Below are 17,993 nucleotides of genomic sequence, written 5' to 3'. Positions count from 1 at the left end.
AGCCCAGGTTCTTTTTTCTGCAGCACTGGTCCACAGTTCAAATGGGGCTATGACCTACAAATGATGAGGAAGTACAGGGATATTGGGCCAATTCGCTGCTTCCGAACAGATCGGGGCACATTTCCCATTCTCTAACTCAGAGAAAATGTTTTCTATCTCTGGCTTGGCATCAGAAACAGCCTTTCTCCTTCCCTGAGGCAGCCTCTGCCATCTGCCAAATGGCGTTGTTCTGTGACCCCAGTGTCCTTGAAGCCATTCAGAAGTCTTAAAGGGAGGTCCCTAGTGGTCCCAGCGTGCTCCAGCTCCTAAGGGGACAGGACTGGAACTGAAAAGCAGCCTGTTTCCCACTCTCCCCAGACCTGGAGGCTCTGTGAGCCCAAACATCCCACAGCAGAACTAGGAGGCCATGGAAGGGTAGGCTTGTCCCCCCATACTCAGCCCCTTCCAATTTCCCTTCCAACCTTCCTCATGCTTCTGTGTTATTTGGGTACCTGCTTATCTCTTCTACTAACTAATAAAATTTTGAGAGCAACGACCTGTCATTTCTCTGTATATTATACATATTTAGCACCATGTTTTTGCATATTTCTCAAAACGGTTGGTAATTTTAAAACATCAAAGCTGAGTTGCAGAAAGTTAGAGCAGGTCTCCAAGGGCTCTGATGGCAGCTTTGGTCACGAGGGCGCTGGTTATTCATGTGGTTAGAAGCAGGGCCTCAAGAGCTCACCGTGCTAGGAGGGTCTTATCCGGGGAAAGCCAGAGTGGGCCGAGATAAGAAGGGGATTTGAGAAGGGGAATTTGAGGAGAGAAACTTAGAGCTAGCCTGTGTTCTAATCCCAGGTTTACCATCAACAATCTGTGGGACAGGACACCGGTCAAGGCATGTCTGTATGGCATAGTAGAGTTGGGGTGTGAAGCTTGGTTCTCCCATGTATTAGCTGTGAGAGGCAGCAGCTTCGTGTCCTAGCTCCCTCCTCTTATTATCTGTGTGACCTTGGGCATTAATAAGCCTCCAAAACCTCAGCTACCTCTCTCCAAAAATACCTATTCTAGCATTCCTGATCCTCTGGGTTGAAACCCAGGTGCTGCCAAGATGCTGGCTTACCACTCTTCTCTCATGGGCCTTGACACCAAACTCACTGGAAACATGGCACTGTGACCCATCGGAAGCCAATTCAAAGGACCTGCCCCCAGAGAGACAAAAGATACAGATATTGTGGATGAAGCCATCTGTTACTTCAAGGCCAATGTCTTCTTCAAAAACTATGAAATTAAGAATGAAGCTGATAGGACCTTGAAATATGTAACTCTCTACATTTCTGAGTGTTTGAAGAAACTCCAAAAGTACAATTCCAAAATCCAAGGTAAGAAAGAAATGTATACATTGGGAATTACTAATTTTCCCATTCCTGGAGAGCCTCATTTTCCACTTAATGCAATTTATGCCAAACCTGCAAACAAACAGGAAAATGAAGTGATGAGAGCCTATTTACGATAGCTAAGGCAAGAGACTGGACTGAGACTTTGTGAGAAAGTTTTTGACCCTCAGAATAGTAAACGCAGCAAGTGGTGGACTTGCTTTGTGAAGAGACAGTTCATGAACAAGAGTCTTTCAGGACCTGGACAGTGAAGGGAGCCAGGGCAGCCACCATCTCCAGAGCCCTGGGCAGCATTTTCCATTAAGATGTACACAACCTTTTGCCTTTATTTCATAAAGTTTTATACAGAAGAGAGAAGAGCATGTCTTTACTTGAAAAACTTTTGATCAAGAATTTGGGTGGGGAAAAGAAAGTGAGTTATCAAGGGTGATCTGAAATTTTCTGCAGTATTAAGCTGGTGCTTAATAAGTAATAATGAAGAAATTTCTAACATTAAAAAAAAAACCTGTTCCAGAGATTACTAGTGTCTGCCAAGTGTCCTCCATGGGATAGGTACTGTTGCTTTATATGTACTTACTCCTTTGGTCCTTTTAACAATCCTCTAAACTAGGTAGTATTATTATCCCGTTTCCAATAACTTGACTGAAGCACACAGGGGTAACTCTCCCATAGTTACCCCACTGTCAAGGGGGTACAGCTGGGATTTGAACCAGGCAGTCTGGCTCCCTGAGTCTGCTTCCTTAACTACTGCATTACCACACAGGGACTTGACACGATGGACTGAAATTGCTTAGCATGCAGTAAGAGCTCAACAAATGGCAGTTGCTCGTGATGGTCATTCTGAGTCTCCCAGCCTCATTTTTAAGGTGGAGACAATACTACCTAATTCGTGGGTAGCGATAACACAGATAAAGCACCGAACGTTACATATAGGACTGGATGCCTGGGTTTGTAATTTTTTTTTTTTTTTTTTTTTTTGGTTCTGGCCACATGGCTAGCAGATCAGCTATTTATTTGCACCCGTGACACCGACTTAGGGGTTCAACATGCTCTTGTTGGTTGCCGAGTCTATATTGCTTGGTGTTTTCTAGCTTGCCTAGTGCTTTGCTCATAGCAGATGCTAAAAAATATGGTTCATTTGTTTCCCCAAAATCTATTGAATTCCCACCATTCTGATATAGGCTACTTTGGAAGGCGGTGTGGGAGAAAGGGTACTGAGGTGCTGAGGCAGAACTAATAATTGATCCCACTCCTGATTTCAGTCAGTGCCTATGCCAGGAAAAACTAAAAACTCGCTCCTCTCCTTGTGCAATGTATAAGCCTCCCAGAAACTCACTTAAAGGCAATTTCTACTTAATCTGTGCTTTGGGTGTTACAAACACAAGCTTGTAACAGCTTGTTAATACATGACAGCTATTGCCCTGTTCTTACCATGCCTAGGCAGATCAATCCTGTCTGTCTTAGACTTTGGATTGCTATAGGCTGGGGACCATGTCTGTTTGACTTACTATCAATGCCACAATGCCAAGTGCCAAGTACCAAGTTCAAAAAACATTTATTTGCTGATTCAGCAATTGTGATCCTGTTGGAGGTAGATTCCAGCCTTGGTCATTTACTGCCTTGATTTCTGACTCTGTGGCAAGATTCGTATATCAGGCTCTACTAGGTCTTCTCACCTCCATTTTTGTGATTTGGTGGGTAGGGCTTGTGTGCTGAAAAGGGGAAGTGGTTGTGAGTGTGCTAGAGAAAGACAATCTGGCTCAGCAGATTTTTAGGAATGGGCTTAATCAGGGAGGGCACCTATTATTTATTAAGTACTTACTATGTCAGACATCAGGTTAGGAGTTCTCCAAATGGATATAAATAAACAGAAAACTTTTGGTGCACCAGTGGTTTGTGGGTGGCACTTGGGGGAGCATTCACTGCCTGCTCCTCATATTCCCTGGACTACAACTAGATCAGCAAGTAACCACAGCCCTCACCTCTTGTCTCTTTCCTTATCCACTCCACTCCAGGAGGAGATATGAGTTAACGGCTTGTGTTCATGATTTTCAGTGTACATTGAATAATAGCAATTCAAACATATTAAGTCCTCATCCTTGGCTCTTGTAAATGTTACCTTATGTGGGAAAGGGGTCTTTGCCGTGTGATTAAGGATTCCAAGATAAAGAGGTATTATTTGTCTGTTAGGACTTCTGTAACAAAATACCACAGACTGTGGGACTTAAACAACAGAAATTTATTTTCTCACAGTTCTAGAGGCTGGACGTCCAACATCAACGGGCTAACAAGGCTGGTTTCTCTGAAGACCTCTCTTTGACTTGAAGATGGCTGCATTCTTGGCTGTGTCCTCACATGACCATTCCTCTGTACATGGGCACTCCTACTGTCTCTTCTTCTTATAAGGATACCAGTCATGTCGAAGTAGGGCCCCACTTATATAACCTCATTTAACCTTAGTTACCTTTTAAAATGCCTTATCTTCAAATACAGTCACACTGTGGGTCAGGGATCGTCAGGGCTTTAACTTGAATTTTGGGGGATGGAATTCACTCTGTAACAGATTACTTTGGATCATCCAGGTGGGCCCTAAACACTATTGCAAGCACCCTTATAAAAGAGAGGCAGAGGGAGATTTGAGACACATGCAGAGAGAAGACAAACAGAAGGCAGTATGGCCACACAGGCAGATACTGGGGCGATGTAACCGTAAGCCAAAGAATGCTGACAGCCACTAGATGCTGAACAAGGAAGTGTGGTCCTGCTAACACCTTGACTTTGGACTTCTGGCTATCAGAGCTATGAGGGAATAAGTTCCTGTTCCTATCAGGCGCCCAGTTTTGTTACAGCAGCCACCCAAAATGAACACAATTGAATGGTGCTGTTCAAAGACTGAAACCTAACACCTGGAGCTTTGACTTTTTCCTGTCTCTCTCTGTCTCTGTCCAGGATGAAGCAGTAATGCTGGACAAAAGTGTCAGCTCTGCAGACCAGAGTTTTCTTTCATGTGGAGTGTCCCAAAGTCTAGACTGGGGAGCAGAGTCAGGGAGCAGTATAGTTGAAGTATTCACAGGCCTGCTTCGTCACTTATACCATAGCCACATCCTCTAACCTGGAATTCATCAGGATGAAGCTCAAATTTTGATCTCCACCTATTGGATCCTCTCTCTCTCTCTATCAGTTCTTGCTATGGTCTGAATGTTTGTGTCCCTCCCATCCAAGTTCATGGGTCAAATGCTAATCCCCAGTATCATGCTTTAGGAGGTGGGGCTCTTGGGAAGTGATTAGGTCAGGGAGGAAGATTACTCATGAATGGGACTTGTGCCCTTATAAAAAAGGTGCCAGAGACATCCCTTGCCCTTTCCACCATGTTAGTTCATAGTGAGAAAATGGCCATCAATGAACCAAGAAGTGGCCCTCACCATGTAATGAATCTGCCTTGCTCTTGGACTTCCCAGCATCCAAAACTGTGAGAAATCAATTTCTGTTGTTTGCAAGCTACTTGGTGTATGGTATTTTGTTACAGCAGCACAAACAGACTAAGACAGTTCTGAATTAGGATTCTGAAGAGAAGGGTGTTATTTGTTAATCCCCTTAAAACCCCAAGAGAATGCATGGGAAATGTATCTGTGGACTGGTTGGAGAAAAAAAAAGACTTTGTAAACAGGATGTGATCTGTCAGGATCCTCCTGAAAGAAAAGTCAGGGGTGGAAATTAGTAAGGCAAACCAGGGGTAGAGCTTCCCAAGACCATGGGAACCTACCTCTTGCATCAACGTGACCTGGATGCAAAACATGGAATCAAAGAAGATCATTTTGGAGCTTTAAGATTTAACCACCCTGCTGGATTTTGGACTTGCATGAGGCCTGTAAGCCCTTTGTTTTGGGCAATTTCTCCCATATGAAATGGCTATATTTACCCAATGCCTTTACCCCCATTGTATCTAGGAAGTAACTAACTTGCTTTTGATTTTACAGACTTATAGGTGGAAGGGACTTGCCTTGTCTCAGATGAGACTTTGGACTGTGGACTTTTGAGTTAATGCTGAACTGAGTTAAGACTTTGGGGGACTGTTGGGAAGGCAGGACTGGTTTTGAAAATGTGAGGAAATGAGATTTGGGAGGGGTTGGGGTGGAATGATATGGTTTGGCTATGTCCCCACCCAGATCTCACCTTGAATTGCCACGTGTTGTGGAAGGGACCTGGTGGGAGGTAATTGAATCATGCGGGCAGGTCTTTCCCATGCTATTCTCATGATAGTAAGTATCATGAGATCTGATGGTGTTTGTAAGGGTGAGTTTTCCTGCACAAGCTTTCTTCTATTTTCTGCTGCCATGTGAGATGTGCCTTTCCCCTTCTGCCATGATTGTGAGGCCTCCCCAGCCACATGGAACTGTAACTCCAATAAACCTCTTTCTTTGGTTTATGAAGAAAAGAAAAGAAATTAGTAAGGCAAGTTTTGACACAAGACTGCCTGGATTCAGATCTGAGCTCAGACCTTCCCAGCTGCATGACTGTGAGCAAATCAGTTTTTTCTCCCTTACTCAGTTTTCCGATCTGCAAAACTGGGCCAAATAGGAGTCCCTCTGTCACAGATGTGAGGATTAAAAAAACATGCATATAAAGCACTTAGGATAGTTTACGGGGGGGGGGGGGGGCACATAGTAAGCCCCCAATAGATGTGAGCTGTTACTCTCTAGAAAAAATAGTTGAGAGAAAGCGAGAAAAAGAAGTTGCCTGTAGATGCAGATATAAACTCTTTCTCTAGATGACCGTGGGTAAAATTCAGCAGCATTTAAATGTCTGATCTGACCCACTGTTGAGATAATCAGTAAAAACTCAAGGCCTCAGGAGGCCTCAGGAGGGTGGGGGAAAAGGGAGTTGCAGATGTTTGCAGGAGGAAGCCATCATTTCAGTCAATAATGGACTTGGTGCAGCATGGGCATCTGGCAGCACAGCAAAGGTGCTTTGGCAGCTTCACGTACGGTACGAGTGAGTGAATTACTGTTACGCTAATTAAACTTATTAATACAGCATCAGGAAAGAGTCTGATCCCTTCATTTCTAATATCGTGGAAATGCAGGGAAGGAGGGGAGGGTCATTGATTCATTAATTCAACACACGTTCATTGAGTTCCTGCTGTGTGCCAGGCACTATTCCAGCCCCCAGAGATATGAGAGTAAATGTAGAAAAGTCCTGGATTCATGGCTTCTATTATAGTGATAGGAAAGAGACAATAAACAAATAAACATGTGAAACATAAAAATAATAGTCAGGGCCGGGCACAGTAGCTCACGCCTGTAATCTCAGCACTTTGGGAGGCCGAGGTGGGTGGATCACAAGGTCAAGAGATCGAGACCATCCTGGCTAACACGGTGAAACCCCATCTCTACTAAAAATACAAAAATTAGCCAGGCATGGTGGAGTGCACCTGTAGTCCCAGCTACTCTGGAGGCTGAGCCAGGAGAATCACTTGAACCCAGGAGGCAGAGGTTGTAGTGAGCCGAGATCGTGCCACTGCATTCCAGCCTGGTCACAGAGTGAGATTCTGTCTCAAAAAAAAAAAAAAAAAAATTACAGTCAGATAATGACATGGGCTATGGAGAAAAATGAAATAGGTAAATGAGGAATGAGGAGAGGGTAAGAATGAGATGGTTTTAAATAGAGTGGTAAGTTCCCCAGGGTTGCTGAAACAAATGACCATAAACACAGTCCTTAAATAACAAAAATTTATTTTTATCTTTCTGTTCTAGAGCTCAGAAGTCCTAAAATCAAGGGGTCGGCAGGACTGTGTTCCTTTTGGAAGGTTTAGGGGAGAATCCACTTCCTTGACTTTTTCAGCTTGTGAGGCTGCCCCCATCCCTTGGCTCATAGCCCCTTCCTGTATCTTCCAATCCAGCAGTGTGGCAGATTCATATTTCTCTCTGATGCTGTTTCCATCATCATATCTCCTTCTCTGACTCTATCTCCTGCCTCCTTCCTGTAAAGACTCATGAGTACAATGGGCGTACCTGGATTATCCAGGATCATCTCTCATCTCAAGATCCTTAGCTTAACTATGACTGCAAAGTGCCTCTGCCACGTAAGGTAGCAGGTTCTGGGAATTAGGACATGGATATCATTGGAAGGCCATTATTCCACCTAGCATCATGGTCAGAGAAGACCCCAGTGAGAACGTGACATTGAGAGAAGCAAGGAGATATGCCATGCAGTTAGCTAGGGAAGAGCATACCAGGCCAGAGAGACGAAAGGCAGGTCTGGAGTGTTTGAGGAACAGAAAGGGCCTGATGAGCTGCAGGGGAGGCGGGAGGGGAGAGTAGCAGGTGCTGAGGTCAGAGGTAAAGGGGGACCAAATTCCACAGGGCCTTATAGGTCACTTTGAGATCTTCTCTGCCAACACCACCATGTTTGTGAAAGACTGAAACAGACTATGGTCTCATGTGGTTTTCACAGTGGTGTGACATCCTCAGTTTACGCTTGCTGAGTAAGACTTGAGGCCTTGCCTCACCTACCCAGGCATGAAGAGATAGAGCTGGATGTTTTTGGCCATTCTTGTGTCACTATAAAGAAATACCTGAGGCCAGGCGTGATGGCTTACGCCTGTAATCCCAGCACTTTGCGATTCGAGGCGGGCAGATTGCCTGAGCTCAGGAGTTCAAGACTAGCCTGGGCAACATGCTGAAAACCCGTCTCTACTAAAATACAAAAAATTAGCTGGGCGTGGTGGCGTGAACCTGTAATCCCGGTACTCAGGAGGCTGAAGCAGGAGAATTGCTTGAACCCGGGAGGCGGAGGTTTCTGTGAGCCAAGATCATGCCACTGCACTCCAGCCTGGGTGACAGAGAAAGACTTCCTTTCCAAAAAAAAAAAAAAAAAAAGAAAGAAATACCTGAGACTGGGTAATTTGTAAAGAAAAGAGGTTTACATTGTGGAAGGCAATGTGGTGATTTCTCAAGGATCTAGATCCAGAAATACCATTTGACCCAGCAATCCCATTATTTGGTAGATACCCAAAGGATTATAAATCATTCTACTATAAAGACACATGCACACAAGTGTTTATTGCAGCACTATTTACAATAGCAAAGACATGGAACCAACCCAAATGTCCATCAATGATAGACTGGATAAAGAAAATGTGGCACATACATACCATGGAATACTATGCAGCCATAAAAAAGATGAGTTCATGTTCTTTGCAGGGACATGGATAAAACTGGAAGCCATCATTCTCTGCAAACTAACACAGGAACAGAAACCGAACACCCCATGTTCTCACTCATAAGTGGAAGTTGAACGATGGAGAACACATGGACATAGGGAGGGGAACATCACATACCAGGGCCTGTTGTGGGGTTGGGGGCAAGGAGAGGGAGAGCATTAGGGCAAATACCTAATGCATGTGAGGCTTAAAAACAATATGATGGGTTGATAGGTGCAGCAAACCACCATGGCACATGTATACCTATGTAACAAACATGTACATTCAGCACATGTATCCCAGAACTTAAAGTAAAATTTTAAAAGAAAGGATAATGTTTAGAAAGAAAGAAAAAAAATAAAATAAAGAAAAGAAAAGAGGTTTAATGGGTTTACAGTTCTGCAGGCTGTACCAAACACGGCTGCAGCATCTGCTTCTGGTGAGGGCCTCAGGGAGCTCACAATCATGGCAGAAGGTGAAGCAGGAGCAGGCACATCACATGGCAGGGGCAGGAGCAAGAGTGTGAGGGAGGAGGTGCCATACACTTTTAAACAGCCAGGTCTCGTGAGAACTCTCTCAATATCACGAGAACAGAGAGGGACAAATCCGCTCCCATGATCCAATCACTTCCCACCAGGGCCCTCTTGCAACACTGGAAATCACATTTCAACGTGAGATTTGGAGGGGACAAGCATCCAAACCATATAACTGCATTTCAAACTCAGCCCATCTGACTCCAAACCTGCCCTGGACTTCTGAGTAGGATCTCTCTGATCAAGTGCTTTAGCTCCTGGTTTCAAGGTTACATCCTCTCTGAAGCCTTCCCTTCCCTTCCCAACACTAGGTTAGGTGTCCTGCTCATGTGCACTTACACTGATCACATCCCATACTCATTCCAAGGGGACCCCTTTTCATACTGTATTATAATTCCGGGATTTAGGGTCTGTATCTCACCTTTAAGCCTAGATCATGTTCTATTTATCGATGGATTCTTACAGTAGAGTTTAGAGTAAGTACTCAGTAACTGTTTGTAAATGAATTGATGAAAGTAACAGTAAATGCATGAGTAAATGACCTTACCTTAGCAAATTAATAGGTGAGTCCCAGAAAACTAAAAGGTCATCAAATAGCACCTAACCTTAAAAGGACACACACACCTTTTAACTCAAGGTGTTTAGAAGAAATGCATGAGAGTTCTGCTTATGGCACAAGGTTCCCCGCTATAAGAAGTGGAGCAGGGAAGTCACCAAAGATGAAGAAGTCTCTTCCCAGCTGCAGGAAGCAGCCCTCTTAGCCAGGAGGAGCAAGCATCCACTGTAGATCATGTTAATAAGTATAAAAGCAGGAGATGAGCATTGCTCCTTTCGAATCTTTTGGCATCCTTTAGCTCCTGTGCTTGCTTTCGCCTTCTGGAGCAACATCCAACCAAGAGATTGGATTAAGAAAAGATTAAGAAGCAACAGGCAGTGGTTCCACACAGGAGGCTGATGAACACCGTGAGAACATCTCAGGATCCCTCCCTCCAGGCATCCTGTGGCCCACACGTCTGTGTGTGCCTGGTGCTGATGAGGTACTGTTTTGATCATGATGTAAAAGTAAGAATTCTTAGAACAAAGTTGCCATTTTCTTCTGAAGCCTGTTCACAGCCTGTTTATTCCTCCAGGGACATTCTGAGTCTGATTCCAACAATGTGCTTTGGGATTATTAAAAGACTTTCCAAAAAACACTGTCAGAGAGAAACTGCCACCATAGTACATAACTGTCTGGGGCTGGAGGAATCCTGGCTCTAAGCGAAATCTTGAGATATGGAGCACAAGTTTCAGATGAAAACAGCTTGCGGGAGGAAGGAGAGCATTTTATAACAGAAGCATTAAATTAATCCTCACTCATACAGTGCAAGTTTTGACACAAAAATCCCTGGTTTCCAGGGGAGCAGGGCCAATAGCAGGGCCCTGTAGGTTTCCACTAGGTTGCAAGAAAATGGATATTAAATAAGAAGGGGTAGGAGAGGGGAGAGAAAAGAGGCCAAGTAGAGTGGAAAAGGAAAGAGCATAAGGGCCGGGTGTGGTGGCTCCCACCTGTAATCCCAGCACTTTGGGAGGCCAAAGTGGGTGGATTGCTTGAGCGCAGGAGTTCAAGACCAGCCTGGGCAACACAGCGAAACCCCTTCTCTACAAAAATTCGCCAAGCATGGTGGCACATTCCTGTGGTCCCAGCTACTCGGGAAGCTGAGATGGGAGTATTGCTTGAGCCCGGGAGGTTGAGGCTGCAGTGAGCTGTGATCATGCCACTGTACTCCAGCCTGGGTGACAGAGTAAGACCAAAGGAAGGAAGGAAGGAAGGAAGGAAGGGAGGAAGGAAGGAAGGAAGGAAGGAAGGAAGGAAAATACATTCATTTATAAGAGGCAACTTTACCTTGGGAAATTAACTTCACACAACAAGGATGCAGTCTGACTCACAGTGTTAACTGCCGCACTTCTCTTGCTAAGCGACTGCTTACAACCATACAGTAAGAAACCTTGCAGATTACCAGATGTAGATGGAGTTGTTTGGCTAGAAAAGGGCAAAACCTTTTGCCACAAAAACAACAATATTTACTCTGTGCCAGGTACCGCGTTAGGCTCAGGGGTTGCATGTGGCTATCAATGAGACTTAGTCCCTGCCTGCACGGAGGACACATATTAAATGATGAGCCATTGAGGTTCAAAACCTCAGAGAAGTGTTATGTTCATATTTATTTCTCCTAAGATTTCTCTGGCTATGTTGTGGAGAAGGCATTAGAGAAGGGCAAAGATGGATGCAGAAAGACTGGCTAAGATGCTGTTATTGTTGTTCAGGTGAGAGATGATGGAGATGTGGAACAGGTAAGTGACAAGGAATCAAAACATATTTAGGTGTGGAACTGGCGCAACCTGGGTGTGACTGAGGAGAATAGAGCAGGGGCATCACTTCCAGTTTCAGACTTGACCAACTGGTGGAGGGGCGCACTCTACAGAAACAGAGGATGTTAGGAGTGAAGGTATCTGTTGGGGAAACCATGAGCTCTTAGATATTGGGCGGGACACTGCAGACTAGCTCACTTGACCTCTATTCTATGCTCCTTCTCATGATCCACCTCCCACTATGGAGTCTAGAAAGCCAAAACAACATTCCCCACACCCTTTTACAATTCAGGACTCAAATGTGGTTCAGGTCCTCAATCAGCTACACACGCATGTGTCTTGAATCCAGAAGTGAGTCAGGTGGAGAAAGAGGCAGCAGAGCCTGGGGCGTCCATTCTGCTGATGCAAATCTAGCGAGTTAAATGACTCTCCAACACTTCAGGCCATAGCTGCCTGACGTCTGCATGAGAGCTAGGCCTACATTTGGAACAACAGGTTTCTAATTCCTTAGCTTCCTGCCTGTGGCAAAGATAGAACTTCCCCTAGAGGGTTAATTCTGCAGTGGTATTCTGGGTGCCATTCCTGGAAGCCTATGGTCTTCTTCAGTCCTTCCTACAACTTCTAAGCAGGCAATTTCCTGCAGAAGCCCCTTTCTGCTTACAATGTCTATAATGCATTACGCTCTCAGCAACTGAAAATTAACCAGTATGGAAGTAGTGAGTTTGTAGAGCCTACAATAAATGCAGGTGCAAATACATGCATGGCACTCAGATGATACAGGTCTGGGGTCAAGGAGAGAGGACTGGGCTGGCAATTTATGAGTATTGTTAGCATGAGGATATAGAATGAGATCATCCTGGGAGATATCTCCAGGAAAGTATTTGAAGGATGAGAGGAAAGGAGGCCCTGGGGCAAAAGCTTTAGAAACACCAGTTTTTGAGAGGTGATTAGAAATGCAAGCCGGCCATCACGGGAAGACGGAAAGAAGGTAGGAGGAAACCAGGAGGTGTTGGTGTTATAGAAGCCAGAGGTAGAAAGTGGTTCTTTAAGAAGGGATGAACCTGGCAAGTGCTGCCAGGAGGTCAGGCAAACTGAGGACTGAATGTGCCTGTGGAGTCTGGTCTTGGTAACCTTGGAAAGAGCAGGTTTGGTTGCAGTGATGACAATAGGGTCAGGTTAGGGAGGTCCAGGGGTGAGGGAGAGATAAGAAAATAGACACCATGAGAGGAGGCAGTCTTAAAAGAGGCTTAACCATCTCTGGAAGTGATGAAGGATTAAAGGAGGGGAGTTTATAAAAAATCTTTAGTCAGGCTAAGTCACTCCTCATCATGAAACATTAGTGAGGTGTTATGTGAGGTAGCATTGCATATTTTATCTAAATGATGAATTTTTGCGTGTTTTTTTCTTTTTCTTTTTCTTTCTTTTTTTTTTTTGACAGAGTCTCGCTCTGTCATCCAGGTCATCCAGGCTGGAGTGCATTGGCACTATCATGGTTCACTGGCACCTTGGCCTCCGGGCTCAAGTGATCCTCCCACTTTAGCCGCCTAAGTAGTTGGGACCACAGGTGCATGCCACCATGCCCAGCTAACTTTTGTGTTTTTTGTAGAGATGGGATTTCACTATGCTGCCCAGGCTTGTTTCAAACTCCTGGACTCAAGTGATCCGCCTGCCTCAGCCTCCCAAAGTGCTGGGATGGCAGGGGTGAGGCACCACGCTTGGTGAATTTCTTTTATATGGGAGAAAGCAGCACATGTTTGAATGGTCAGGAGGTGAAATTAGAAGACTTAGGTGAGAGGGAAGATAGAGGAGAGGGAATGCTTACACACTTCAATGGCTGTGCGAATGTAGCAGGGAGTGGGCTCCAGACGGGGGAGATGGTTCTAGAGAGAAGAGAAAACACCTCTTCCACTGCCCTGGGAGGGAAGGATGAGGCGGAGACAGCAGATGCATCAGGGATTAGCTGTTGTGGGCAGGAATGGGAGGACAGATGGGCTGTGGTATTTAGTCTGTGCAGTAACAGACAAAATTTCTAGGTTTGTAGGGGGTGAGGGTTGGAGATTTGGGGAGAGTGGAGAAGGTCTTAATGGTTATCCTGGAAAATGAAAGGTCAAGCTCACTAGATTGCCATCAGCACTGGGGCCCTGTTTGGGATTAGTGATCGGGAACTGACAGTGGGATCAATCTGTACAACTGTAAGATTGTGCTTGGCAGTTCTTGGGCACTTGCTCACAGCCAGGGAGCAGTTGGTCAGCTCTAGTCATGTAGGCTTGGGGTGTTTTCAGGTTGCTATGATGAAAGGACAATAGGCAAGGGAAACGGACAAGAGAATAAATCAGGGGTTCTCAGTGACAGAAGGGGTGGTAGCACCCTGCTGTGGTGTCTGGAAGTAGGCAAGGCTGTTTTGGGTTCTCACAATGAAGGGAGCATACTGGAATTTAGTGGGCAGGACCCAGGGATGCTAAATGCCCTCAATGTGCAAGAGGGTATCTAACAACAAATAATCATCCCCCACAAATTGTCAATCATACCCAATGATAAATGATGAAACTGAGGGACTGTGGGCTTAGCTAACTAAGCCAAACAGATAGGGAGGTAAAGACAGGTGGAGGCAGTTAAGAGTAGGAAGACCTGAGCAGGTGAAGAATCAGGAGAAGCTGAGCATGCAAGCTGGCAGGATGAGTGTCTGTGGTCAGACAGTGGGTGTCTGAATCCCTGATTTCAGAAGCAGGCAGCTCCCAGTGATGCAGCGTGAAAGACGACTCCAGTTTGAGTCTTCTGAAAAGCAAATGTCAAGATGGAGTTTGATGTGTAAGAGATTTATTGGGGTAACATTGTAGAGGGTAAAGGGGAGAGTAGCAGGAGTGAGTGGGGAAAGTCTGCAGACCAGGATATAGGGCTGACACCTGTGACAGGAGAGATGCAGGAAAGAGGGTTGGGTGGGAGAAACTTCAGAGAGCAGCCCCAGACTGATGGGGGAGCTCCAGAGCAAAGATGGCCCATTGGGGGATCCCAAGGAGGTCAGGAATGGTTGGCCTCTGGTACCCTGCAGTGTTCATCATGGCCTTGCACAAAACTGTAGCCAATCCGAAGATGCAGCTGATGGAGGCTGTCCACCAGCCCCCTCCACCAAGCAGATTGTTCTGAAGTGAGACTGAGCAACGCACCACCTGGGCCACCACATGGGGGTAGCAGATGTAGTGCGTGGGTAATGGAAGCTCCAAAAGAGCAGGACTAGTTTTTGTGTTTTTTTAAGACAGAGTCTCACTCTGTCACCCAGACTGAAGTGCAGTGGCGTGACCTTGGCTCACTGCAACCTCCACCTCCCAGGTTCAAGCGATTCTCCTGCCTCAGCCTTCCCAGTAGCTGGGATTACAGGTGCACGCCACTACCACTCAGCTAATTCTTGTATTTTTGGTAGAGACAGGGTTTCATCATGTTGGCCAGGCTGGTGTTGAACTCCTGACCTCAAATGATCCACCCACCTTGGCCTCCCAAAGTGCTGGGATTACAGGTGTGTGCCACCACGCCCCATGTTATTTTTAAAATTTTGCTTTTTCTAATGTTTTAGCCCTAATGCCTTGACACATTCAAACTTTCATTCAAAAGTTTGTCAAATGAACTAATGGATGTATGTCAAGAAACTGAGAGAGTAGAGTATAGAGATAAAGTCTTCTTGTCAGGGTTCCAGTCCAGTTCCACCACTTACCAACTCATCTTAGGAAAACTGTCACTGAATGGGAATGGTGATAAATAGCTCCTACTCTATGGGTCTTTATGAGGACTTAAAGAGACATTTTAGGAAGAAGGCCCAGCACAGTGTCTGGAAAATGCTATGCAATCAATGATAACTACTAGTAGTATGATTATTTCTGCCCCTTTCCATTATCTTTTGCAAGAAAACCTTTTAACACCAAATAGAAATGTGTTCAGGCAGTTGGACTATGTTACTTCTTCCTACATTAGACTTTTTTTCACTTTCTATATTAGACTCAGTGCCCCTGTAAAGTGCTGATTCCATGTTTTCTTGCTTTGTAAATCCTCATAGTGCCCCAAACAATGTTCTAAACGCAGTTATTATTTACATCACATTGGTAGAATAAAGATGAAACAATGGGAGAGTCACCCCGCAGACATCATCAGAGACTTCATGGGTCCTTGGGTGAGACAGTAAGAATGTGAGTACTCTGTGAGTGTGTCAGAGCTGGAGGAGGGTGGGTTTCCCCAACCCTAGATAAACATCACCCTGGATCCGTGTCTTCTCAGCCAGGGAAAGGCAGCAGCTTGCTTTTCCTTTTGAACAAAGCCTGTGCCTGAATGAACATCTCTAGAGAGAAATGTATTTGTACATTAGACTGGTAATTAAAGGTTCCCAAAAAACCAAGTCTCATTACTCAGCTTTAGGAGCTGCCTAGATACCGTCTGGCATAGTGTCAAGCGTCTGCTTGGTGCAAAACTGAGCCCGGTGTCATCCCATAGGCTGGGGGCCCTTGAGGACCTGCCTCCCCGGGCTCTCCTGCACCGGACTCAAGTTTGCATTGGCTGGTCATAAACCAAGCAGGTCCTCACACTTCTCAAGTTGCATTATTCTCTTTTCTAAATATTTAAACAGGCTGTTAAGAAGAGGGCCAGGTCAACTGCCTCATTCAGTGAACATTACAATGGTTAATTGTCGGGATCACAACAGACGTCACAAATTCCATGCAGGTTAAAATCTCTCAGCCTTGAGGAAAGCTGCTGCCAGTCATTCTTCTCTAGACTGTAAGAGTCTGTTAGAATCAAAGTTCAGGTAAGGTAACACTGATCACGTCAATTTCTTCTGCACAAAATAGAGCACGTGGTTTGTACTTCACAAACATTTGTCTAATCACTTTCACTGAGGCAGGGAGATAATACCTTATTTTTGTGAAATGCTTCCTATTTGCAGAGTACTTTCACCCATAGCATCTAATCTGCTCTTTATTGTTGGGTGTTATTTCTTAGCCAGACTAGGGATTATCCTAGTTATTAATATTAATATTAAAAGCAACCACCATCCCAACCATAGCAGCTAACTTACTGACAGCTTTCCATGTTCCAGGCACTGTTTTAAGTACATTACAAGTAGGATGATCCGTGGAAACAGACACCAAAAGAATAAAAAAGATCATGCATTTGCTTTGCACATATTGAATTTTATGTGCTTGCTGGGAGGATGCTATCCTTGGAATGTTTTTCCCCTCCAAACCTCATGTTGAAATTTGATCCCCATTGTTGGAGGTGGGGCCTGATAGAAGGTGTTTGGGTCACAGGTTGGATTCCTTATGAATGACTTGGTGCTGTTCTCAAGGTAGTGAGTTCTTGCTCTATTAGTTCCCTCGGCAGCTGGTTATTAAAAAGAAGAAGAAGAAGAAGAAAAAAAAAAAAAGCCTGCCCCAGCTCCTGGCTCTCCCTTGCTTCCTCTATTGCCATATGATCTCTGCACAAGCCAACTCTGGCTCCTGTTCATCTTCCACCATGAATGAAAGCAGCCTGGGGCCTTCACCAGGAGCAGATGCTGGCACCTGTTTCTTGCGTAGCCTGCAGAGCTGTAAGCGAAGTCAATCTCTTTTTCACAAATTCCCCAGTCTCAGGTATTCCTTTATAGCAATATAAAACTGATTAAGACAGAGGTACTCGGGTGGCACATTTTGGACAATTTCTCCTAGGAAAAACCTTGCTCCCTACAACTAACTTCAGTTTTCTCCATCATCCTTTCCATGGCTTCCAAGACGTTCCAGGATCTAGCTCCTTTTCTGTAGTATTCTGAATAAGCCAAATAACTATAATTAATAAGACAACACTAATGAGGCATGCCTATATGCTAGGCTTTGTTGTAAGCAGTTGCAAGGCATTCTCTCATTTAATCCTCACAATAGCACCATGAGGTGGGTAGAGTTATTGTCTCTGTTTTCAGATCAGGAAACTGAGGCCCAAAGAGGTTAAGCAATGTGCCTGAGCTCACACAGCTATTAAGTGGTGTGCTGGGACTCTAGCTCACGTGGTCTGGCTCTAGTGTCTGTGATCTTAATTACCACACTGCCTTTCATGGCTGGTAGACTGTGGCGTCCCTTTCTACCAAGATTGGACCTAACTTGAGAAATATGGGGTCATTGAACCCAGTTGACACCTCTTTGCTCTAGATGAAACAATGAAGGCTCAAAGAGATCAAGTGACCTTCTGAGGAAGTCCCTTCTCAATCTTCAATGTCCAAGTTCATTGCTATTTTTACTATGCCATACTGTCCTCTTGATGTGGTTTGGATTTGTGTCACTGCCCAAATCTCATGTTGAATTAGAGGAGGGGCCTACTAGGAGGTGATTGGATCATAAGGATGGATTTCTCCCTTTCTGTTCTCCTGATAGTGAGTGAATTCTTGTGAAATATGATGGTTTAAAAGTGTGTGGCACTTCCCCCTTTGCTGTCTCTGTCTCCTGCCACCATGTGAAAAAGGTGTTTGCTTCCTCTTCACCTTCTGCCATGATTGTAAGTTACCTGAGGCCTTCCAGTGATGCT

General features: G+C 45.0%; 1 pseudogene; it reads left to right on the top strand.

Moving 5' to 3' along the window:
* Positions 1-1,093: 1,093 nt before the first annotated feature.
* On the top strand, positions 1,094-1,630 carry LOC111541047 (annotated as a pseudogene).
* The last annotated feature ends 16,363 nt before the right edge of the window (positions 1,631-17,993 follow it).

The sequence above is a fragment of the Piliocolobus tephrosceles genome, chromosome 5 (assembly GCF_002776525.5).
Source record: "Piliocolobus tephrosceles isolate RC106 chromosome 5, ASM277652v3, whole genome shotgun sequence".
NCBI classification, from domain to species: Eukaryota; Metazoa; Chordata; class Mammalia; order Primates; family Cercopithecidae; genus Piliocolobus; species Piliocolobus tephrosceles.
The sequence above is the reverse complement of the archived record's forward strand: the minus strand, read 5'-3'. Positions and strand labels throughout refer to the sequence as shown.